We start from the raw sequence: 26983 nt of genomic DNA, 5'->3' as shown, positions 1-26983 counted from the left end.
ATATTGAAGGATGCAAATGTTTGAAATAATAGAAGAACCTAGAAAAATTGTTTTGAGTTTTTATATGGTATTGAAGACTGAAGTTTCCTGGTACAGGAAAATGTTCATTCAGCCTACCAGAAACTCCAGGTGTTCACCATCATGTTTGAAAATGCATGCCAATCACCAAATTATCAGTTTCGAAAAAGGGTGATGATGATTTTGGATAGGGTGTTTGCACCACCTATCCCAAGGGTGGATAGAGGATGGGGCATCAACTGGAGTCCATCTGGAGGAATCTATACCATTGATGCTGATAAGATATGGTGCATGGATACCAACCTCAAGAAACTTCGATGGGCAGAGGAATTAAAAGTCATCGAAGTTTATCTTTTCATTGGTACTAAGAATCCGGATGCTACCATTACCTTGGGAGGAGAAAAGATATCTCAGACTCAATGGGTCTATAACCAAGTTACAAAAGTTATCCATGGTGGTAGGATTCGACCCATATGTGTATCTCGTAGCTTTCAAGGGTCAAAGGAAACTTATTATTTTGATCCTTTAGCCTATCCTTTTGTAGTCACTAAACTCAAAATATAGAGACATTACAATCCTTGTACCTAAAGACTACCAACCTTGGTAGCAAATAATGTGTATATAAATAAAGTTTGGATTAATATTATCTTTTGTTTGTATTATTGTCTGATCAAGTCTTGCCTTAAAGTGGATTAAAGTTAGAGTATCCAATAAAGTTTCATTTAATCTGTATTGAACAGAGTGCGGTGTACACATCTCTTCAAGAGAAAAAGCTACTTCTCAAGCAAGCTAAACTTCCCTCTTTCAAAGGGGAAGGAGCCCTGAGCGTGATGTAGAAGTGTGGCTCGAAGAGATGGAGGATTATTTTGCTACTTACTGGTACTACTCCCGATAACCAAGCAATGTTGGCTATGTTTCGTCTCACGGGGGATGCCAAGCTTTGGTGGAAACAACACTCCAAAGATAATCAAGTAGCTCAAAACACTCAAACTTGGGAAGACATTAAGTGTGCTGTCTAAGGACGTTATCTTCCACCTGCACACGAATTCCTTAAGATGAATGAATTCTTCAACTTATGTCAGTTTCATCTTATAGTGGAAGAATACTACTCCAAATTTGTAACTCTTAGGCGCTATGCTCCGCCAATGACCGCAGATCAACAAGTAGCCCGTTTCTGCCAAGGGCTAAATGCTCCTTTAAATACATGTTGTGAGCGGGAGGAAAACACACACTGCGCCTCTATAACGACCCAACACACACTCTTGGGAAGATACACACACACACACACACACACACACACACACACACACACACACACACACACACACACTATGGGGCACCACTCGGCTTACACAACACACCTGGCCGAGACAGGGAACACACTTCTGGAGTGAGAGGAGAGAGACTATCCACTTGCCCACTCCACACAGACACACACACACACACCTCCCCAAAAAACTCAGCTCAAAAGAGAAGAATTTCTGATGTTTAGATACAATTGAGCTTGGGCCAACACCAATGGGGCAAACAAATAACACAATATGAGTAAAATATGCCAGATACAATCACAAATTGGAGCAGAAGCTTCGCTCATAGGAGAAACTTACACAGCCAAAAAAACAGAAAAAAGTGAGGAATTTGACAAAATGGACAGCGCCATCGCGTCTGGAACGGCCCAAAACCCCAGTCTTCAATGTTAAAGTGCTCAAATCCGACCTCGGATGAGCAGTTTACGGCCAAAACAGGCTCCAAAAACCCCAAAAACACACCTGCGGCTGTTCCTCCTCTCTTCTCCACGTTTTTTCTGGTCTTCTCTCTGTTTTTTCAGTTCCCACACTTAGCTTTATTACTTGGGCACCCTTGGCCTTTTAGTTGACCTCAAACGGACCCCGAACATGCCAAAAACTGACCTCACAGTGCATAGTTGTCACCTTTTTTGCATCATCCGCACACCTGGCACTCAACTTTTTTCAATAATGCGTATCGCCACCACGTGAAGTGGCCCCAAACAGTGGTCCTCATGATGACCTTTCTGCATAACTATCATAAGAAAACATCCCCGTTGTGTCCGTACTTCTCCGCGTGCAAGTATTGACCCCATTCGCCCTCCTGACGCCACTAGATGCCATCTGACGCACCTGCTTACTTCATGTCGTCGGCCCGCGGATAGATTCCTCAAGAAGTTTTACGCGCTACCAACTCCTCATTATTGTAGAAAAAACACACTGGTACTAGTAACGATGAAAATCGATGCACTATGTACACATTGTCCTACCTGTACACATGTGGGACCCACGTAACCATGTGGCTCTGGAAAATGGGCAATCCTTTATTCGATGCACCATGCATGTGTATGTACATATGCGCAATCCCTTGCTCCAAAAAACTCATGACAACGTCTAGAATCCATGAGGCCTATAAATTTGCAAGATGCTCTTTTAAGAGCTAAACCCTTAGCTAAAGAGATGTCAAACTCTCAAAGTGTGCGAAATGGAAATATAAGGAATGTTGGAAGAAGAGGACGGCCTATGATGTGGAATTCTTGGAATGGATTGGTTAGCCAGTCAAAATGCCAATATCCATTGTGCCCAAGAAAGTGTTACTTTTGTGGACAACCAAGGTGAAGAAGTCACTATTCAAGGCCAGAGTGGACGACCAAAAGCTTACTTGGTCAAAGCTAATCGTCTTTTGAAAGGGTTACGCAAGGGTCAACAAATTTTTGTAGTGAAGCTAAACAAAGTAGAAAAATCTTCTTCCAACCCTGAACCAATGTGGCTAGAAGAATTTTTGGATGTTTTCCCCACTGAACTTTCTGAACCACCACCACCTAGGGAGGTAGACCATGAAATCAAAATTTTTCCAGGTAGTGAACCATTTGCAAGAGCGCCATACAAGATGTCACTTCCAGAGGCTATAGAACTCAAGGAGCAGCTCAAGTAGTTGATTGAGCAAGGGTTTATCCGACCTAGTACATCTCCATGGGGTGCACCTGCTCTCTTCCAAAAGAAAAAGGATGGCTCTCTTCGACTTTGCATAGATTATAGGGCTTAAATTAGGTTACCGTCAAGAATAAATATCCAATTCCTCGTATTGATGAGATGCTGGACACATTACATGGAGCCAAAATATTCACAAAGATCGATCTTCGATATGGCTATCATCAAATTCGAATCCAGGAGGCTGATATCTCCAAAACAGCTTTCAACACTCGTTATGGTCATTAAAAATTTACAGTGATGGATTTCGGACTTACGAATGCTCCTGCAACTTTCAATCGTCTGATGCACAAAATCTCTAGAGAATTCTTGGATGATTTTGTCCTAGTATTCTTTGACGATATCTTAATTTATTCCAAATCAGAAGAAGAGCATGAAGGACATGTTATGAAAGTGTTAGAGCTTTTACGCCAAAATAAGCTGTATTCAAAGAAAAGCAAATGTACCTTCTTTACCCCTAAGGTCTGTTACTTAGGGTTTATCATTTCACCTGAAGGAGTCTCTGTTGACCCTAACAAAGTCAAAGATATTATGGAATGGCCTCAACCCACTTCACAAATCAAAGTCAGAGGGTTCTTAGGTATCACAGGATGGTACAGGATCTTTGTAAAGGACTATGCTCTTAAAGCTGCACCACTAACCGACTTGCTAAAGAAAGGAGCTACGATACTTTGGGAAGAAAAACATGAATCTTGCTTGAAACAGCTTAAGGAGTATCTTGCTTCAGAACCTCTCTTAAAACTTCCAGACTTCACCCAAGAATTTGAGGTGATCACAGATGCTAGTAACCTTGCATTAGGAGGAGTCCTTACTCAAGAAGGAAGGCCTGTAGCTTCTACTTCTCGGAAGCTTAGGATTCATGAAGTGAATTATGCTACACATGATTTAGAATTGCTAGCAGTTATTCACGCTCTCAAGCTATGGAGACATTATCTATTGGGACGAAAATTCCAATTAGTAACAGATCACAAGAGTCTTAAATGGATTTTTACGCAACCTAACCTTAACATGAGAGAGAGGAGATGGATAGAGCTCATGCTCGAATATGATTTTGATATTAAATTTAGACCAGGTAAGGATAATGTTGTTGGAGATGCCCTAAGCCGTAAAGCTTTTATGGGGGCTATTTCCATGGCTAACAACCCTATTTTAGAAAAGGGCTCGGATGCTGCTGTTAGAGATGCAGATTACCAGATGCTTGCTAGTATGCTACGTGAAGAGAGGGTATCATCAAATCAGCCTAACCTCTACATTACTCCATAGAAGATGGGGAAATTTACTATAGGAATCGACTATGCATACCTAAGGATTCTACCCTAAGGAATGCTATCCTGTATGAAGCACATGATGGCCCCACTTCAGGACATCCAGGTTATGCCAAAACCTCAATGCAATTCGCAGAAGTTACTATTGGCAAGGTAATAAGGGTGATTTCCTTCTCTATGTCAACCAGTGTTTGTCTTGTCAAAAGATTAAGGCAAAGAGACTAAAGATGCAAGGTAAATTACATCCTTTAGATATTCCCCAAATGAAATGGGAATGTATTAGCATGGACTTTATCACCGGGTTTTCTTCTGTTCAAGCTGGATATGATTCAATCATGGTCATAGTCGACTTGCTTACTAAAGTGGCTCACTTAATCCCAGTCAAGACAACCTTTATAGCTTCAGATATTGCTCGTCTGTTTGTGAAGGAGGTTTTCAGAATTCATGGTTTACCCAAGAGGATTGTCAGCGATCGTGATGCCAAGTTTACTTCAAAGTTTTGGGTATCATTGTTTCAAGCTATTGGAACCCAATTATGTTTTAGTACTGCTTATCATCCTCAAATTGATGGCCAAACTGAAAGAGTTAATCAAGTAATTGAAGACATCCTCAAAGCCTACTGCAATAGAGAACCTCGCAAGTGGATTCAATACCTACCCTTGCTAGAGTTTGCATACAATTCCTCTACTCATAGAATTATTGGAATGACACCTTTTAATGCTCTTTATGGTCAAGAATGTCTCTAGAGATTGCCTCTATAGCGCTCACGAAGTGCTGCCACTTCTCTTAGAGAGAAGGCGTCCACAAACCACTAAGAGAACAAAAAATCTAGTGGACTAATAAGGTGCATTTTAATTAAGCATTCAATTAACTTTAGGAATGATGTATGTGTGCTATCTCTTACTCTATCTCTCTAATAGATTAGTAAGATACAATTAGCTATGTGTGTGTGTGTGTGCTGTCTCTTACTCTAATCTCTCTACTAGATTAGTAAGATTCAATTAGTTTTAAGAAGGATATGTGTGTGTGTGTGCTATCTCTTACTCTAATCTCTCTAATACATGAGTAAGATTCAATTAGCTATGTGTGTGTGTGTGTGTGTGTGTGCTATCTCTTAATTTAATCTCTCTAATAGATTAGTAAGATTCAATTAGTTTTAACAAGGATATGTGTGTGTGCGTGCTATCTTTTACTCTAATCTCTCTAATAGATAGTAACATTCAATTAGTTTTAAGAAGGATATGCGTGTATGTGTGCTATCTCTTACTCTAATTTCTCTAATAGATTAGTAAGATTCAATTAGCTTTAAGAAGGATATGTGTGTGTACGTGCTATCTCTTACTCTAATTTCCCTAATAGATTAGTAAGATTCAATTAACTTTAGAAAAGATGTGAGTGTATGTTTTCTCTTACTCTAATCTCTCTAAGTATACCTACTCTCTAAGTATACCTACTCTCTCTAATCTCTCTAAGTATACCTACTCTACTATCTCATTATCATTTCACACCCTAGCTAGATCCTATATCTAGGGTAAACTCCAATATATATATATATATATATATTCTATGTATTTTTCATATTTTTCTTATATTTCCTTTTAAATAGCTACTAGGAGGGAATCAAATCCTAGTGGGACACTAGGTGGCATGATTTCAAAGATACACTTATTTTAATGAATTATCGCAAGCATGATTACAAAACCTTGTCAAGGAGTGATGTCATGCTTTCATATGGCATGAGGTGTCCTTTGGAATCAAATGAAAGTCTAAGCTAAGGGGACCACAGGAAGACTTTTGCTGCCAGAAATGGACCCTATTTTGATGATTTTTTTACACAAGGTTCCAATCCGAATTGGAGAAAGATTTTAAAATTTAAATCGTAGATAATGAGCTGAATTTTTTGCCCATATTTTTACTTTTTTATTTGGAGCCATGGTTGAGGAGATATGATCAAAATACTGGACCCCAGTCTGCCCACATCATCAAGGGACAACTCATTTCCAACTTTTCCAGTTTCTGTTCACACTGGCTCTTCTCTTCTTGTGTAAACCCTTGGGGGTTCCCTTCACCTATAAACGGGGATCACTTCTTCCTTGAAAAGGAACTCAAGTATTCAAGCCATTGATGAGAGGAATTCATGAGGGAGTGTGTAGTAATGCTTAATTGTACTTAGCCATTAACATATGCCTAAGCCTACACTTTCTCCTAGAGGAAGACTAGCCATTCTTGCATGCTATCCTTGGAAGATCAAATCTAATCAAAGAAGGTCGTGGACTTGGAATATCAATCAAAGTTGAATTCTCCCTTCTTCTTCTCTCTCCATCAATAATCTTGCCGAAGGGTTTGTCAAGTAAGATGTGTTCTACATCGATGTTTTCTTGATTTCTTGTTGTTTTCTTTTTCATCTCTAGTCTGGCATATATATATATATATATCTCTAATCTCATCTCCTTAACCAAACCTATCTCTCTCACTCTTAGTAATTCATCATCTCTACACATTTTAGGTTCTCCTTGCTACAGGTATATCTCTCCCCGTAGTATCCTTATTGCCTACGGGCAAGAATAGGGCTTGGGAGGGAAACTCTCTTCTCTTCTCTTCCCTTCTCTTCTCTCATATCTACATTTTGCACATCCTAGAGTTATCCTAAATGAATAATCCACATGATGATAATTTCTATCGCTTTCACTCTGTACGATCTATTAGAATTAACGTATGGATTAGCCGTAAAATACACTTTCAACAACGTATAGTGTTTCTCTTTGGCCCTGAAAGGCTCAATGAAATACTTCTATCACTGGATCCCATTATACTACCTCTCATAGACTATAACTTTTCTTTTGACGTAAGCGTAGTTATCTTGCTATGAACCAAGAGGATTTGTATACAATTAATCGCAATCACTAGACAAAATATATATATTATGGTAAGCACAAAACTACAATTCCAAAGAACAATTCGTAGCCTATTTGGTTAGCCAATATTGAATGCCATTAACTCATCTATTAACCCTTTAATACTACCCATGATACGATATGACCATAGCCTTGATGTTTTCATCTTTGTGTTGTTTTGACATTCTCTTTTGTGTTCTTTCTTTGTGTGTGTGAGTGCAAGAGAGAAAGAGTGGGTCTTCTTTGATTGCACTTCTTTCCAAACCCTAGTCTTCATGGCATCTATGGTTTAACTCCTTCATATAGTTTTTGTTGAGTTCTCTCACAAACTCTCATAGCCATAAGCCCGGTGCTTTCCTGGCAAGACCGCACATTTCTTGACACCGTAATAGACCCTACTTAAATAGATGAGATAAAGAAAACATAATATATATTTAGGAGTGTGGTTGGGGTCTGGTATGTGACATCGATAACAAGAAATGGGGTTTGCTTGGATACCTGTCACCCATTTAGTACAAATTAGTTCTAATTAATTGTACTTGTGGCTGGTTGGCAATGATCCCCGATTTGATTTGATAGGAGTTCCGGCTAAAGCCCCTACTTTGTCATGTATCAAAGTATCTTGTAATGAATTTTATATGTATCAAGAAATCCTCCATTTTTTGTTCTTTGCACAATATGTTTTGCAAACAATATTTATGTCTCTCAGCATATGATTTTGAATGATGGGATATTAAATTCAAACACACACACACACAAAATAGTGTACATGTAGTACTCAATCTCTCTCTCTCTCTCTCTCTCTCTCTCACACACACACACACACACACACACACACACACACACACACACACACACACACACACACACACACACACACACACACACACACACACACACACACGTATGCATACATAATATACCACTAAAATATATGAAATAAAATGGCACATAAGTTGAGGACGGGACATCACAATTTTATTAAATTAGTTAACTTGGCAACATGCAACTACTTCATTGGCAGACGAATGACAAGGAGTAACTGGAAGAAGATGGGGACTCCAAGAAATACATCAAGTGTGCTAATAAAAGCCATGGTTTTTTTGTATAACAAACCCTCACATGGAGCAAGGCTCTAGGGAAAACATGTACAAACCTTTTAACTAAGAAAGCAAAATCTCAATATTAGAGATATTATTGCATTGGTCCTTGAATTGGTGCAAAGGGGATGCCCCTAAAATAATAAAGGTGTTATTATTTGGCTAAGATTGTCCATGCTTACACTAAGGAAGGTATGAGCACATTGCCTGTTAAGACACCGAGGTCAAAATAATATAGACTTTTGACATATGAGCTGAGTATGCAATGCATAACGTAAATCATACCCGACATTGTTTTTTTTAAAAGAAAAGCATGCACAAACTATACATCGCAAGCATAGCATAAACGGTGTAGAGTGGAAGCCAAACAAAATTATTAGTGGCAAGCCTTTTTTACATAAAGTGCCCAAATACGGGTTTTTAAAAAAAAAACATTTCACTAAGATATCTTTTACAAGAAGCTGGGTGAAAAGGTAAGGATCATCCCTAAAAAATCCTTTAAAGAGATACTTTGGCAAGGTCAAGCCAGTAAGTAAGGCTTAGCTGCAGTAGGTAATGCCACTTGCTTGAAAAGAAAAAACGCAAATAATCAACGCACCAAATACAGAGCGGGCTATAAAAATACAAGCCACAACTTTGTAGCACATGCAAAAATCTCACAAGTTTGTGCATATTATCTACAACCCCTGTAGCGCATGCTCTCACATCTAGCACATATTACTGTTTATAACCGCAATAGAGAGTCCCAATATCACATCTACATATTCAACGATTATTGTGCTTGCTCTCAATAGAGAGGCACAAATATCCTAGTAGTGCATCTACATCATACAAAAGGTTGGTTTCCTGCTGCGTAAACTCTCCACCATTGCAAAGGGTGGAAACACCTACCCGGCTACCTTCAAATACTTAGCAAACGAACCAGCACATAGGTAATCAGTGTTTTGATTTTTTGCATACATAATCAACTAGTTTTTCATCTTTTGTTCAAGTGCCTGCGCAAAAGCAAGTAGAACATATAGGGCTTCGATAATTGAAGTCTCACACACACGATACGCAGAGGTTAAATTTATATGTATCAAGAAATCCTCCATTTTTTGTTCTTTACAAAATATGTTTTACACACAATATTTAAGTCTCTCAGTATATGATTTTGAATGATGATGAGATATTAAATTCAAACACACACACACACACACACACACACACACACACACACACACACACACACACACAAGGGGGGGGGGGGCGGGGGGGGGAAGAGAAAGAAAGAGGGGAAGGGAACATGAGAGAGATGAGAGGGAGGTAGCATATCTAGCTCTCCTTCCTCTCGTCGTGTGTGTGTGTGTGTGTGTGTGTGTGTGTGTGTGTGTGAGAGTGAGAGAGAGAGAGAGAGAGAGAGAGAGAGAGAGAGAGAGAGAGAGAGAGAGAGAGAGAGAGAGAGAGAGTTTGGTGGACGAAGCAACAAGCGGCTGTAGCCAGAAGGACCATAATTTTTTGAGAAACCATTGTAAAATTATTTTGTAAAGAAGCATCTCTAAGCCGGGAAATTGTCAAGGATGTATGATTATTCTTCTGGGAGCAATTGTATATTAGAGAGCCAGTTTTAGGATTAGGGGCTTATGGCCGGACAAGCCATTTTGGAAAGACCTAATCTATAAAGGTCATTTTTTGTAAGCTGGAGGATAATCTTTTGAATGGAGAACTGAGAAGACAACGTACGGTTGAGAGCTCCTTCTTGTTCAAGCTTGTAATCTTCGCCATTGCGGCTACGATAATCCAAATTCAGATTTGAGTATTGCATTGTGTTCCTCTCCTCTTGCTCTTTCATTCAAGTGTAATCATTCAAGATTGGGTGAAGGTTTTCGACTACGAGTTTGAGGCCTTAAATCGCTATTTTGAGTGTCTATATGCGTGTTTTATGTTGTTTTGACCCTAGGAGAGGCTTTAGGGACCCTAAAACGACCCATTAGGATCATCTGTTCGCTGTTTTTGCTGACTTCGAGACTAACGATCGCAATCGTTGTACCTCTCTAGAGTGCTGTGACAACTATAGGACATGTTCCTCATAATCCCCTGTGGCTCCCCTTCAAGTTTCATGCAATTCCGATATGATTTGCATGGTAAACGGGCATGATGACTGAAGAACGGTGTAGGAGGACATAGGCAGATTACTTGGCGGTAACGCGTTTGATTTGCTTGTAGAGTTAGTAAGTTGCATCTCTTCGAGTTCACTTCATTAGGATTGACACCCTTCCCATGCCTCATCCGAGTCGCTTCCGCTATATTGATAAATATGTTGATTCTTGAGAGCTATGCTATGGACGTCTGTCGCGGCGACCCACAAACATTGGCGCCGCTGCCGGGGAATGCACCTTAGGTGATGAGTGACCGAGTGTGCAATTAGACTCCTTAAAAAAAGATCAATCCACGAATCCATTTTACACCTTAGGCTGCTAGACAAGGGTTTAGAGCCTAGTGGAGTCTAGAGCCAGTGGACCGGCTAGATCCTCTCTTAGGAGATTTAGGGAGCTGTGAGTGAATGTGTTAAAGCATTTTTGCTCTTTAATTTCTCTAATTCGATTGAGTACTGAAATCTCACCCAAAATCCGTCGTGTTTGTTTTGTTTGTTTCAATTTCTTATGTTTTTCAGTTCTGTACTTAGGAGTAGGATAAGCAAATCACATTCCAATCAGATTTGGGACAAAAGTTAGAGTCGAGAAACCAGAAAACCATAACTTTGGCCAAAAAAGCCATAAGACTCTGAAATTTTGAAATTCTGACCAAACAGGATTGATATTGATTCAAATCACAAAGTGGTAGCACAAAACACTAGGAAACACTTTTCAGAGGGAGCAGACAAAATTTCATCAGATTTGGCCTAGGTACTACGATCGCGATCGGTGTACCTCAGTGTCTGATTTGGACCAGAATTGACATGTGCCTTCCTGATAAGATTCTAAACAACTTTGTCTAAAGCAACCACACCCGAAAACATCAAAAACCAAGAAAATCAGGCCACTTGGGCAATACTAGCCTGACAGACCCAGAAACTGTAAAATCTTGACTTTTGATGATCCAAATGCAAAAGACTTTGGGGATAGCCTTAAAACATCAGTGTCTACAAGCATGCCAAGTTTGTTCTGATTTGGGCTCAGAAGTACGATCGCCATCGATGTACGTAAATGCCAAAATTGGACCAAATTTCATCTGTGGGATCCCCACGTGTATATAAACATAAAAGTCTAAAGGACCTAGAGCCAGAAACCTCAAAATACCTGTCAAACAATTTGAATACAGATCCAAGTCAAAAATTGCTAAACTGGCTTAGAAAGTGACTTTCAGTAGACCAAAACACATCCAAACTGGGAAGGAACTACACAGAGGGATAGCTTGTACACAGGACAATCCCAGGTATCTCTCAAATCCCAAATCAAACATCAAAATCCAGTCAAACAGATAAAGTTGAAAAAACAGGCACTTACAACCAAGAAATGATAAAAACTTGACTTTTTTGAGTCCAGATACAAAAGTGTCTGGCAGGTAGTCTCAAAATAGTCTAGTGAACAAGCTGGTGAAGTTTCATCTGATTTGGGCTCAGAAGTACGATCGCGATTGGTGTACCTCTAGCCCATATCCAGCTCATTTTTGACCTGTTCATAGACCTAGGTTATACAAGATACCAGGAGTTTTCAAAACTCAAATTGGACATACTGTCAATAATCTGCAAGCAAAATTGTGTTGAGAACATTTTGAAGCGTTGAATCTGCTGACAGTTGGAATGATACAGTGATCTCATAGCCATCTAGTGTAATCATTTGCAGAGACCAATGAAGTAACAACCCATGCAGTCGAAGGAATTGAAATATCTTTCCATCTCTAGGTAAGAGGTTTGGATTTAGTCAGTAAATCCCACTTTCTTCATGTTTTTGAGATCGGGAAACAAATCAACACCAGACACCTAAAATTAGCGGATCAAACGAGTGTTGCATCGACGGAGGATAGTGTAAACCAAGGGATAGTGCAACCGTTAGAGACGATCCTTGAAGAAGTCATTTTCGACACTTCTTCAGAGAGATCTTCCGAGTATTTCGCAGAACACTTGGGACAAATAAAACTAAACGGGAGAGGAAACATGGCAGCAGGACCATTGGACCCCTCGGCCGCACTAAAGCTATTGTTCATTAAGTATATATAGTGCCTAGATATACAAAGATGGTATGGACGGCTACTGTGTGAAAATAGAAGAGAGACCAAGTGAGTTCAGGGACTTAGTGCCTGTGAGCTATAGCGGAGACATGTACCTAGATGACGAGGGTATCATGTACTTGGTAGTCCTGAATCCTAACATTGTAGACAAGTGGGGATTGATGGGCACAAAAGCCTAAATAGACGAGGAACATGAGGGAAGGGCTCCAACAATGAGCTTACCTAATGCGAGATTAAGGCGAGAAAACGAAACGTTGAGAATCAACACAGATAATGTCTACTTGGGGTTATACAAGTATAATAATGGAGAGCAAGATCTCTATTATAGATGCGAGGAACCCTACGTCGGGGAGATGACTGAGCGGAAAAGACTTTATGTCTTCACCTACACAGAGGGAGCGGAAACGAAAATTGCATCATACGACAAGTATGGAAGACGATATGCAGCAACAATCGATAAAAGAGAATTGGAAGGATATAAGTACTTTGGGGGACCACTTCACCAGTACTATGTCACTCCAAGCCCTCTAAGACCAGCCTCTATAACTGTCATGCCAGAAACGTTGACCACCGCAGGAGGAGGGAGGAGTCATGTAGTTGATTGTTTCAGTCGACCTCATTATTCGATGCCAAGCCCCATGGGGACATTACATTCCAGAGAATCAATGGCTACGAATCGAGGTGGTGCGGTTCCCATCTCTACACATACGGGTGTAGGTCCGACATTTGCAGCCACCCCATCACATTTTCCTCCTAGTAGTAGATTTGGGGCGGGAGAGCCAACGAGAGCAACCTACGACCTCCCTGATGCATGAGAACGATTAAGTCGAGACATGGGAGCAATGAGATTGACCGCAGACCATAGACGGATCAGACCATCCCAAGTAGCGAAGTGCATGCCAAAGAAGTATAGCGGATCGGGGGATCCATATGCCCATGTATCGCTCTTTAAGCAAGTCTTAAGAGCAGAACAGATCACTGACTTCCATACTCAATATGAGGGATTCGGGCTGACCTTGGAAGGGACGGCCTTAACGTGGTTTCAACCTTTAAACCCTGAAACTTGTCCGAATATTGAACATGTATTGTGCGAGTTCGCAGAAGAACTCTCAAAACGGGGTATAAAGCATAATACTGTATCGCAGATATACGCTTTTAAACAAAGGGAGAATGAAAAAGTGAAGGAAGCAACCTTGAGATTCAAGCAATACATTGAGAGGTGCCTGAGGAGAGAATTACCGCAGGACGAGAGATTGTCTATGCTCTTTGTCGAAGGACTTAGGAATGAAACCTTGAAAAAGGACCTTCACTTGAAAGCCTGTAGCACGTTTCAACAGGTTACAAGGGAAGCGTTATATCTTGTCGATCACTGCAAAGCATATGGGGAAGTGTCAGAGGATACTGATTCAGTAACCAGTGGCTCTTCATCGATTAAAAGAGAACCCTCTACCAAGAAATATGCCCAGGCATCCTTGATGCCGACAGCTGATCAATTGATAGAGGAGGTAACGAAGAGAATGCTGCAACATATGAGATCGAATCCGGTGATGAGATAGCCTCAGACGAGGAAGTGTGACACATGTGGGGGGGATCATCCGACAACGTGGTGCACTCAGCAGCCGAAAGTACTAGTTGCGAATGGACGAGTACTAAAATGGTGCGCCATAGAACAAAAATGGACGAATCATAGCACGGAAGAATGTTTTTATAACAAAAACTATGTGAGGGAAAGACCGTATGGGCCTCCAGCAAGACCATCCCAACCACCTCCTCCAAGATATCAAGTGGGACCAAATATGAATTTGGAAGCAGGAGCAGATATACCTCAACTTGTATTGGGTCAAGAACCTCCATTACCAGAGGAAAATAGGGCCATGATTAGGTATGCTCAACCATGTGAAGCATCACCAGGAACAAATAGTACACTTCAAGTTTCTTATTATGAGGAGCCGAATGAGCCTTACACAACAAAACCTGAATCACAAATGTACGTAGACAAAGCATATCAACCATGGGAAAGTAGCGAGGGTATGGCACCACCAACGTATGTAGCACAACCTTCGAGAGATCAATATTTGATAGACAAAAGAACGTTAATGTTCATTGCGAACCAGACTTACAAACCAAGAGGGTATCCTAATAGAGCGCGACAACCTATGGGACCACCTCCTCAAAATCGAACACCAATTGGACAGCGCTATAGCTGTGGAAGTACAGATCATTGGGAGTGTAACTGTCCTTTCAAATACGAAAGAGTGAAATTTTTTGGGTTTTGTGATGGATGTGGTGTGAATCACATATTGCCAGATTGCCCAAAAAATCCGGACAACAAGGGAAAAGCGACTATGAATATAGTGGGGGTGATACCAAATGCAAGCAGCGGATCAGAAACCGATCCAATGATCCAAATCAATGCGATAACCAGAGCCCAAGCCAAGGACTTAAGGAAAAACGAGCCCATGGAGGAAAGGGTAGAGTTGCCTATACCCACAGAAAATGAAAGCTTATCCATGAGAACCCAGAGAAAATCCTGGAAGGCGAAATGAGACAGGATGAAAACAAGAAGGGTGAATAGCCAAATTGCCATGCAAAACGAATTTCATGAAACGAAGGAGCAACTCAAACAAGAGAGAGAGAGTAGGACTACTGAGGATAACAGCAAGCCAAAAAAAAAAGTCCTCGGGAGGATCGGTCTTGGTTGACAAAGTGCTAGAGCCGTTAGATGCTCTATTACAAGCGTACGAAGCAAGGCTAAAAACAAACCAAACTTTAGAGCAAAGATGGTTAACTCATCCTCAACCAGAAGTGGAAACGAAGCGTTTAGAAATGTGTAAACACCTCATTGAAACAGCCCAGGCGTTGATGGAACCTAAGATGGTTACAACCCCAGAATAAGAAGTTTTGATTCATAAAGAGCGAGAAAAACTAAAAACTGATGAACCAAAACAAGTAAACGAACCCATGCCTGAAATAATATTGTCGCTGAATCATCGAGTGGTGCCAAAAACGACTGATGACGCTAAGTCAATGACGATGATGCCAACTCCAAAAGTTGAAGAACAATGGCCACAACACTTATGGGAAACCATTAGAAACAGAAAGAACGGGAGCGCGACGTTTCAGTCTGCTCCAATTCCTGAGATTAACCTGGATAACGGATTTTGTCCAGCCGATATACAATTGCTGTATGGGGATGCGGGAACGGAGATTTCGGTGGAAAGCAAAGCCCAATCCTTGAAAACCCTCCCGTCATTTATAGGTGAACATGAGGCACAATCGGACATAAGGTTAGTTCCATCCCAGATAAGATCTATTCCACATATGGTTGACTTAAAGAGTCTTCAAGATATGCTGTCGACACCTATAACATGCACAATCACATTGTCCGAACTCTTGAGAGTCAGACCACACTTATGGCAAGACATGGGGAAACATTTGGAGCACAAGGGAGTAAAGATTCCTCTTCTGACAAACCCTACGGGAGAATAAAACAAACAGAAAAGTCAACCCAAAGCTCAACCAGTGCCCATAAACAAGGTCGGAGATTACTGTGAAGGTGAGGAGGGGAATACGACCCTACCTGTGGAATACCAGGACATGAAAACGATAGCTATCCTAGACAGTGGAGCGGGAGTGGCGATTGCTACAAAGAAAATCTGGGAGAAGTGGGGCCATCCAGCTCTCAGGAAAACGAGAATGAAACTACAACTCGTAGATAGGTATGTAGAGAGACCATTGGGAATCTTGGACCAAATAGTTGTAACTTCGTGTGGAATTAACTATGAGCACACCTTTGCTGTTGTGGATTTCGGGAAAACGAACAACTTTGACATTATTTTGGGACGACCTTTTATCCGTCAACTCAAAATGATACAAGATTGGGGGTAGGACCAAATCTACCTAAGGCACGAAGAGCTAATAATGAAATTCAACATGAAGGATCACAGCTATAGAGACGTGGAAAAAACACCAGTGCAAGTGTTTAATTCGACCAGTGTAAATGAAAAAGAAATGCCTGCATGGATACAAACAAAAGAGCATGTCTGGATGTGTGGAGCATCTGATTGTGGGGAGATAATCAAAGAGGAATGCGTTTTGGAAAGATCCGTAGAAGATGAAGCTTATTTCCCAGAACCTTTCCCATAACATTTATTTGAGCCATTCGGGTGGACTCAATATTGTCAACCTTGGACATATGTGTTAATGAATGTACACCCATGAAATTTTGTGACGAAGAAGGATACGACCTAGTAACGTTGCAAATGGCTAGCGTCATCCTTGAGTCAGGATTAAAGAGCGAGGAAAAAGAAGAACTACCACGTGAGACCGAGTGTAAAAGAATCATTGATGAGATATCTGTGGTGATCGATAGAAATCAAACAGAGGAGGAATTCACGGATTCATTATGCTGTGACCTTCCATCACTGGACGATGAAATCCAACTGATAGAGGCTGATGATGAAAGATCAAGCGCATCAGAGACGAATAGGAAACACAGGTCAAGACAGGACAAGTTTTACGAGTTTCTTAACCAAAAACCTAGTCGACAAGAGCGGTAAAAATCCAAGAGAACTAAAAAATCAAGGATGAAAAAGCATAATCCGATGCCTCTTGTCGATGACAGAACGAGATATCTAAAGCTTGTCAAAGCTGATGATTGTGTCAAAGACAAGGTCACTGGCCGGTTTATCAAGACTAAACCGCGGAAAAACAACAAGAAGAACAGAAACGAGAAGCAAATGACTAAGTCGCAAAAAGGGGGGAAAACACAGTCTGGAATGACCAAAACAGAGAGGAAAATAGAGTACAATAAGCTTAAGCGAACACTCAAAGATATATGGACGACTGACTTTGAAACAAATGAGGACACCAATTCTGACAAGATGGATGCACCGTCCCATTATAAGAAATATACCATACAAGATAGAAAAATCATAGTACAACAACCAATGAGAGAACTGAAGGAACCGGGTACATCATATGACGGTCCTGAGAAAGCCAAACAAATAGATCTAGCGGAGCCAGGAGAAGATCCAAAACTTGCATATATTGCCACTGATCTTACTGAAGAAGAGGAAAAGATTTTGGTAGCTACTCTTAAACAGTATAGAGATGTATTTGTATGGTCATATAAAGATCTTAAGGGTGTGGATCCAAGTATCTGTCAACACACAATAACCCTTAAGAACGACACCAAACCCAGCAGACAACGTCCCTATACTTACAATGAAACGTTTGTGAAAAAGATCAAGGAGGAGATAGATAAACTTAAGGAGGCAGAGTTTATTTATGAAATTGAGCACACCGATTGGGTTTCATCGATTGTGGTGGTCCCGAAGAAAAATGAAAAGTTGAGAGTGTGCGTCAATCTCAAGAAAGTAAACGCTGCTACAATTCGAGACAACTATCCCCTACCCATTACTGATCATGTAATAGAAAGGGTGGTAGGTAAAGAGGCTTATAGCTTCTTAGATGGCTTTTCGGGTTATAAACAACTCGCAATAAAGCTTGAGGATCAGCACAAAATGGCTTTCGCAACCGAATGGGATATTTTTGCATTCCGGGTAATGGCTTTTGGCCTCACAAATGCACGAGCCATGTTTCAAAGGCTCATGGGTCATGCCTTTAAAGAATATCTAAGACAATTCTTAGAAATTTACATGGATGACCTGTGTGTTCACTCCCTTGTAAGAGTAGAGCACTTAGAGCACTGGACAAAGGTGTTCGAAAAATGCAGACTGTATTGGATTTGCCTGAATCCAGAGAAATGTGTCTTCATGGTAAGACAAGGCAAAATATTGGGACATATAGTGTCCAAAAACGGTATTTTGGCAGACATGGAGAAGATTAGCGTCATTGTTGATCTACCACGACCAGTAAAGGTAAAGGAGATTCAGGCATTTATAGGCCATTGTGGATATTATCGCAGATTTATCTACTCATATGCTATAATTGCAAAACCACTTTACGCACTGATAAATAAATTTGAGTGGACAAAGGAGTGCGAGGAAGCTTTTCAAAATTTGAAACAGAGATTAATTTCCGCTCCAATTTTGAAGGCTCCGGATTGGGAGAGGATCTTTCACATCCACGTAGATGCATCAGCGTGTGCAATAGGATGCATACTTGCACAACCTGGGGAGAACAACATGGATTTTCCAATAAGTTACTCTAGTAGACAATTGAACAATGCAGAGAAGAATTACACGAAAACTGAGAGGGAGGGATTGGGTATGGTCTATGCGGTGAAAAAGTTTAGACACTACTTACTTTTTAATAAATTTGTATTCTTCGTTGATCACCAAGCACTGCTGTACTTAGTAAACAAACCTTGCAGTACGGGGAGAATTGTTCAATGGTTCATCATACTGCTCGAGTTTGACTTCACAGTAGTGGTCAAGAAAGGAACTACACACCAAAGAGCGGATCATTTATCTAGAATGATGCATGGAGAAAACCCTGTAGGAGTTGATGATGACTTGCCAGATGCATATCTTTTCAACATAGAAATGGTTCCAAGATGGAGCGAGGATGTAATTCCTTTGCTGACTATTGGGTCAATGAATGTGACAAGACAACCATCTACCATTGCAGCATCCAGATCATTGGTAATGTTGGCGGGCAGGCTATACAAACAAGGATCGGATCAAATCCTTAGGCTTTGTGTTGAATCGAGTGAACGGGAATTATACCTAAACCAAGCTCATGTACAAACAAAGGGAATTCACAATGGGCATGCACAGATGTATTAGAGATTGATGAGAATGGGTATGTATTGGCCGAAAATGAGACATAGTGTTCATATGCATGTCAAATCTTGTGTTAAATGCATACTTCAAAAGACAATAGAGCACGCGACTCTATTCAGATTATCTGTAGCACCCCGATGGAGTAACTACATTGTTGAATACATCACCACCAGGATACTGCCTGAGGGGATGAGTAGATCACGAATCAAAACGATCATGAAAAAGGCAGAAAACTATGTACTGATTGAGGACACTCTTTATAAGAGGGGAAAAGACAATCAATTGAGAATGTGCGCGACTGAAGAGGAATACATTCCTATCTTAGAGCAAGTACACAACGGACAAGCTGGTGGACATTTCTCAACTGATAAAACAGCCAAAGCAATTCTTTGCAGGCATATGGTGGCCTACACTATTCATGGACGCGGAAGAGTTTGTGAAACGATGTGACGATTGCCAGAAAACAAAAATTCCTAGAGTGCGAGATGATATGCCCTTAAGGCCAATGATGGGGGGCAAGAGCGTTTGCGAAATGGGGAATAGATTTTGTAGGACCGATAGCGCCTCCGGGATATAAAACGCACGCTCAATACATTATTGTGGCAACAGATTATCTAACAAAATGGGTGGAAGCTAAAGCAACAGCCAGAAATGATGCAAAAACGACAGCACAGTTTTTGTATGAGAACATTTTCACCAGATATGGCTTACCAATTGATCTCGTGAGCGATAGAGGCACTCACTTCATCAATGAAGTGATCGAATTCCTATTGGCCGAATTCATGGTAATTCACAGGAAGTCCACCCCCTATCACCCACAAGCGAACGGCCAAGCAGAAAGTACGAATAAAATTTTGGTGACAATTCTCACCAAAATTGTCGGCGAATCGAGAGCTGACTGGGATCAAAGCTGCATTCAGCTTTATGGGCATATCGAGTAGCTTACAAAACATCCATCGGGATGAATCCATTCAACATGGTATATGGAATTCAAGCGATCTTTCCACTTGAATTCCTTATTCCCACGCTTCGAGTCGCTAAACAATTAGAATGGACGGGTCATGCATTATCCAATCAGATAGATGTCCTGAAAAAACTGGATGAAACTAGATTGAGAGCCGTTGCATCTATCTACGCGCAAAAACGAAACATGAAATCATTCTTTGATCAACATGTTATCAGCAAGGAATTTGCTATACTGGGGATTACGTCTTAATGTATACCCTGAAACAACATTCTCAAAAACTCAAAAAGCGAGGAAATGGACCCTATGTGATTCATGACATATCATCTAGCGGTTCCATCAAACTTGCGACACTAGAGGGAGAGGAAATGCCTAGCTTGATTAGTGGTTGCAGACTAAAGAAATACAACTTACCACTAACCACAGAGATGCTTGCCAAAATGCGAAGGAGCGTAAGGACAAAGCAAAAGAAACAAAAGCTCAAGCGCAGGAGGAGGCCAAAGTCAGGATTTTAAAAAGAAAACAAACCTTACAAAAACAAAGAATTCCTCCACCAGCAGACAGGGATCAAATTCCTTTGTCTATGATTCAAACTGATGAGCCAGGAATCGATGTTCGCATCAATGTCAGACTCCCGCAGGGCAGGTATCAGCGAGCATTGATTAACACAGGAGAAAGAGTCAATGCGGTCAACTTCTCCACTTACAGGATGCTTACAGATGAACCCCTCGTGCAATCCACACGTGATGTACAAGTAGCAAACGTGCAACAATGACAACATTGGGGATAGTAAACTTACCAATCAATCTTGATGGAAATAGTTGTCCTCATCAATTTTTCGTCATGAAAGACGACGAAATCAGAGAATCAATATGCTTGGAAGTTCCATGGATGAGAACGTACAATGCAGTCACTGAATGGTCAGAACATGCGTTAAGGTACACACATGACTCTAACGTGTACATGACTCCATTCTCCAAAATAAATAACTCATGGCCAAGTATCCCCCTCGCCAATAAGCAACCGATTAATCAACAAAAAACACCACCAAAGGTTATTCGGAAGGTCTAGATAAAGAAAACATTGCTGACCAACAAACCAAGCAAGATATGGCTACCTGAGGACAAACTCCAGACGGAAGCAGCATCCTCTCCAAAACCTTCAGAAGTTACTCCAAAGTGGAAATGGCAACCAAAAAACACTAAAGTTGCAACGCCAGAGCTCGAGGAAACCCAAATGGCAATGGAAACCTGTGAAAACTAAAGCAAATCCTGTAAAGATGCAACAAAATACATATAAATAGGTTCCAAAAATAGTTGCCAAGACAACACCCACAATCAAGGAAAGAGCAATTCAACTGCAAGCTCTCATGTTTCATAAATAGCTACCCTCACCATTAAAAGCCACTGAAAACTATATTCAGTTCCCACATCTTGCACAGCATATTGTTACCCACCCCATTGTCTCAAACATCAGAATAGGGCCACATTACACGGCCATGCATAGACACAGAGTTCAAAACCCATGCACATGCACCAACCCTTCGTCCGGGACGACTCAGACAAGGAAGGGGGGAGTAATTGATGAATCTAGAAACAATCAAGGCCATTAAGGGGTCCAATGTGTATATATGTACATAATGCGTGTGTTTTTTCATTATTTAGAGTTCAATTTTGAACATATTCGATCAAAACCTGACTTTTTTTTGCGTATTTTTGTATCATCCGACTAGCATAATAATGAGCTGTAATGACAAATTCGGAGCATTGGGATGCTTCTAGAGAAAATATATGCTTAGGGGTGAGTATAATAATTTTGGCTAAGTTTCGCCAGTTAATAAGTATTTTCATTTTATTGTGTTTGATTTTCGCTCATAAAACATCAAAAATTAAAAAATCTCGCTCACAAGTGTCGGAATCAAGTTCTGGAAGCAAACACCGAAGTATCATGATATGGTTATCAAGCATGGAAGATATGAAGCTAATCTGAAGATGTCAAATTTCGACCTCAATGATCATGACTACATTTCGCCAAAATCGCATCAAATGGTCATACGACACCAGAATGACAAACGGTTCGATCCACAAGTGGTATGCAAATTACATCGGGATCAAAGGTGAGAAAAATCAACCCAGTGTCACGAAAATCTCGGGAAGATATAGGTCAGATAGGCCAAATTCTAGCTCATTGTTCATTTTCACCTGTTGAGAGAGAAGGAGAGAGCTTTTTTGACCTAGAGCGAGCTGCCATATTTCTACCCCGTACGGACGGTTGGAGCCAGCATTTCACACCAGATTTCACAGGTATGTTCCCTATCAAGTAAAGATCAAGTCTATTATGCATGCAAGCGCGAATCATTGCACAAACGGGCGAAGGGATCGAATCAAAGTCGGATCGGGTGAAAGAGGTCGAGGGCCCTTAGAGGCATCCATACAAAAATTTTTTCAGCCACAGAACACATCAATGTGCTCCCCATAAGGTTAGGAACAAAGCCATGTGGTCAAAACCAAATTTGGTGGTGGTACACCGATCGCGATCGGTGTACCTCACTGACAAGAACTGGGACAGAAAATGTAAAACACTCCCCCTCAGCCTCGCCTACAACCTGCTGGTGTCAAAACCAAATTTGGCCTCCATGGTACGATCGCGATCGGTGCCTCCGGATGCAGATTTTGCAACTTTTGACTTGGTCCATGTTTGGAACTCAGTTAAAAGTACTCTCTCTTGAATTTTCAAGGAAAATGCACAAATTTTTCTTAGGGAATGCGCCCAATTTGTCAAACACAACCAAAAGGGAAAAATTTGACCTACAAATGCCAAAATCCTGTTAAAAATATTGATGGATGGTTTGAAAGGTACACTTGGCCGACTAAGAGTCAGAACAGTTGTAGAAACCCTCGAATGGGTCTCAGAATCTCCTACAAGTGTAGATATAGTCGTTTCAGTCTCGAATGATCACATAAAGATAGAATTGGAGCCGAGCCAATGCCAAAGACCAAAAGGTTACTTAGGGCTGCTCAAATATCACATGGAGATCCAAGGAATGCCTAAAAAATGCACAAATCTGGAAAACCTCCTAAGACAGGGTATAAAGTGCCTGATAAGGTCAAAATCAGACAATGGAATAGGCTGATGGTAGCAGAACATCATGGAAGCAGTGGGAGCTCTAAAACTAACTTCAATTAACTCCAAGATCCAACCTAAATTCATTAGGAAAACCAAATATGGTTAGCCTTAGTAAAATATAGTCAAACAATGAAAAATTTCTCTAAGTTGTTCATTTTAAGTCCAAACTTGGAAATAAATCATTAGTGGGCTAGGCAAGAATAGGAGTTCATGAACATCTAATTTCCACCAAATTTGGCCTCTGTACTACGATCGCGATCGGTGTACCTCAGCTTCAGATTTTGACAAAAACCCATCAGATCCCCCGTATACATCTTGTTCAAGTCACCAACCAAGTTTCAAGCCATTTGGACATCAAAAACTCATGAAAAGTCAGAGTCTAGTCCAAAACTCCCTTGTAATCCAAAAATGGGACTTGTAAACTCAAAAGTGGTTCAAATGACACACATAGTGGCCCAAAATGACCCTCCAACTATCAGCAACCCACTCATATGATCAAATCAAAATTTGGCCTCTGTTCTACGATCGCGATCGGTGTACTCAGACCCAGAACTGACTCAGATTTTTATCAGTCATAGCTCTAGTCTTCCTAGTCCCACTGGTGAAATATGAACAAGAATGGATGAAATTTGTTCAAGTTATGATCAGTTTTAACTTTTGAACTATTTTTTACTAAAAGTCTCAATGCAATTGATTGCGAAGGGAAAATCCTGACAGCTTGTGATTCTCCTCACACAGAATGCCTCGCCAAAAGAAAGAAAGGCAGTGGACAGCAACACCATATGAAGTGGAGGAGCTCGCCACAAATGAAAATGCTCACATCTTGGATGAGATACTGGCTTAAATCCCTGCCCACATATTCATCTCAAAGTTTAAGGATGCGGATGGTGACTTGGTGAAGACAACTATCATGCCACAAGAGATATGGAATCTCCACCAAAGGCTGGAGGTAATAGAGGCAGTGCGAGTTGTACACTTGGAACAATTTCTCAGATTTTAGCCATGGGGGACAGATTACATGAGGGCACATGAGCTCATGAGCTCGATACAATATGATGGGCAGGCAATGCTCACAGACAAGGATGGGTCGAAGGTGAAAGTAAAGATCACGAAGGAAATCATCAATGAAGCCTTGCATTTCCTCCCAGGGCAACACGATTTGCTAGCAAAGACAAAGTCACTGGACAATGAGAAGGCATTCGTCAAAGTAAAGGAAAACAAATACAAATAAAGTGACATGATCTACGGAGAGCTGGAATTGCCGATGAGATTGATATATCAGCATTTCAGAGTTCAAAAGCCTCCTCGCTATACAGAGCCAATCCTGCACATTGCGGTAGTCATGGCTCTAGCAACAGCAGAAAATAGATCCATTCGCTGCGGCTACGGTTCTTATATTCCGATTGAAGCAAATTTGAAAAGCTCGGCAAAAAACAAAACCTACATGAGTGCAGGGCCGATGCTAACCAGAATAGCATACCAGGCTTTGGGAACGATCGAAGATTTGCCAGCTGCTGCTACTGCCAGCTCACAAACGGCCTTGATCCAAAAAGCTAAGCTGGTTGCACATTCCGTAAGGACGACCCCTAGTGCGACATCATCGCACTCAGTAAAGGCCACCAATAAAAGTTCGAGTGATGAAGAGAAAACGGAGACATATGACGAAGGAAAGTCTCAAGAATCTAAAGACAAAGTGCCTTCAGAGTTTGAGGAAAGTGAGGAGGAAGATTCAACAAAGCCGCTCGAGAGAAAAAGAGGAGAGAGAAGTGCAGTACTGCAGTCGGACCTGCAAAAAGCATATGCAGAAGCTCAGAAAAGAGTCGAAGAAAGACGAACCAAATTCCGGGTTGACAGACAGGCTCGAGCGGTTGAAACACAACAGGCACAAAAAAGAAGACTCGAAAGGGAAAGGCAAGAAAGGATAGAAAATGCAACCTGCCTACGGGCTGAGAAGCAAAGGTTAGAAGCAGAACAAAAGGCTGCGGAGGTGGACATTTCTTCGCAGTCCACTGAAGGAACGAAGGAGAACGACGCGGCTGATGAGAAAAATCAAGCGGAACAGCTTAAGAAGATCCAGAGAGATAGGAATTTTGAAGCGCGACGGGCGGCGGACCTTACCCGCCAAAGAATAATCAGGATTTTAAAGAAAAGAAAAGCGGAAGCATCTGCTTCGCAACAAGGAGAGGAGACTTCCAAGAAGAGACGTGTGCGAGAAGAATCAAGTCCGCCTCCTCCCTCACCCAAATCATCTCCTCCCTTGCCTAGAAAATCGCCTCCTCATTCACCAAAATCTCCTTCTCCTCCCCCTTCCCATCGAACAAAAAATAGCCAACTCCTCCCCCTTCAACCTCGCAAAAGGAAATTATACCACCTACAGAATCCATCGGATACCAAGAAGCCTGCCAAGCAGTGGCTGGATTTGATTACAGGAAAACTCTATGGGATTTAGAACGGCAATTCCACTGTCAGAATGTGGTGCAGATTGAGATGGAAAGACAGGTACATGAAGCCCAACGAAAGCAAGCATTAGGGCAAGAAGAGTTAGAGAGCCTGGGGACGCAATTAGAACGCATAACGGAGGAAAGGGACCTTGAGCGACAGCACGCCCAGTCTCTGATAAAAAATTTGGTGGATGTCAGGATAGACTTGACCGCCAAAGAGAAAGAGTGCCAAGAGTTGACGGCAAGAGTCCAGAAAGCAACAGAGCAGCTCGCCTACGAGAGTGCAAGATTCCAAAGGCTTAACAGCTCCTACAACACGGTCAAGGGCACTCTGACGACTTTAATGGCGAATTAGGAACCTGCTGGGGCATTGGTCTCCACATCTGACAATGCCACATCAGTGAACACTATAGCAGCACTAAAAGCAAAGCTAGAGCAAGAAAAGCTTCAAAGACAGCTGCTCGTATCAGGGATGGTGGCCCAGACGACGGCAAATGAGCTAAAGTTAAAAGAAATGGAGCAGCAATTGGCTCAAGAAAGCGTTGAACTATAGATTCAAAAATAGATCGGTGACACGCTGCTAAAGGAAAAAGAAGATCTGCGTTTTCAACAGCAGATCAAAGCAGATAAGGCCCAGACTCAACCACAACTACTGCCTGGACAACAAGCGCCAGATTTGCCTAGAACATCACACCAAGGGCAACATGAGCAGGAATTTGAAGGGCCCGATCTAGACATAAGAGATGAACTCAGTGAAAGCATTCAGGACATGCCAGAGGGGCTAGCCAAGGAGTATATGCTCTATGAAAATAAGATACTCGAGTCAGCAGCCTTGGCATACTTACAACCAAAAGAGCAGGTGGAAGGATTTGGCCACGAATACCTCCCGTTTCCTCTGCTATGCCATGAAGAAAATTTGTGGAAAGAAAAGATGCGGCCTGCCTTGCCACAAAACAAAGAAGGGGGTTACAAAGGCATTGCACTCACAGTGGAAGAAGCTCAGGTTCTTGTCCGATGGCCACCCCAAGTGGAGGCAGAAGTGGTTGGACAAAAGGCCACAGGATCTAACAAATTACCACAACGCTCCTCAACATATACAAATAGATCCTACATTCTGCCCTGTCCCTCGAAGCGCACTTGGAAAGATTTCACCACATGGAAGGGGTCGAGGCAGTCCAAGCCAAATTACCCGGTTCTGACAGCGCAGAAACCCCCTACGGT

This window comes from Adiantum capillus-veneris, chromosome 4, assembly GCF_014529385.1.
Source record: "Adiantum capillus-veneris isolate H3 chromosome 4, ASM1452938v2, whole genome shotgun sequence".
In the NCBI taxonomy this organism is placed as follows: Eukaryota; Viridiplantae; Streptophyta; class Polypodiopsida; order Polypodiales; family Pteridaceae; genus Adiantum; species Adiantum capillus-veneris.
The sequence above is the reverse complement of the archived record's forward strand: the minus strand, read 5'-3'. Positions refer to the sequence as shown.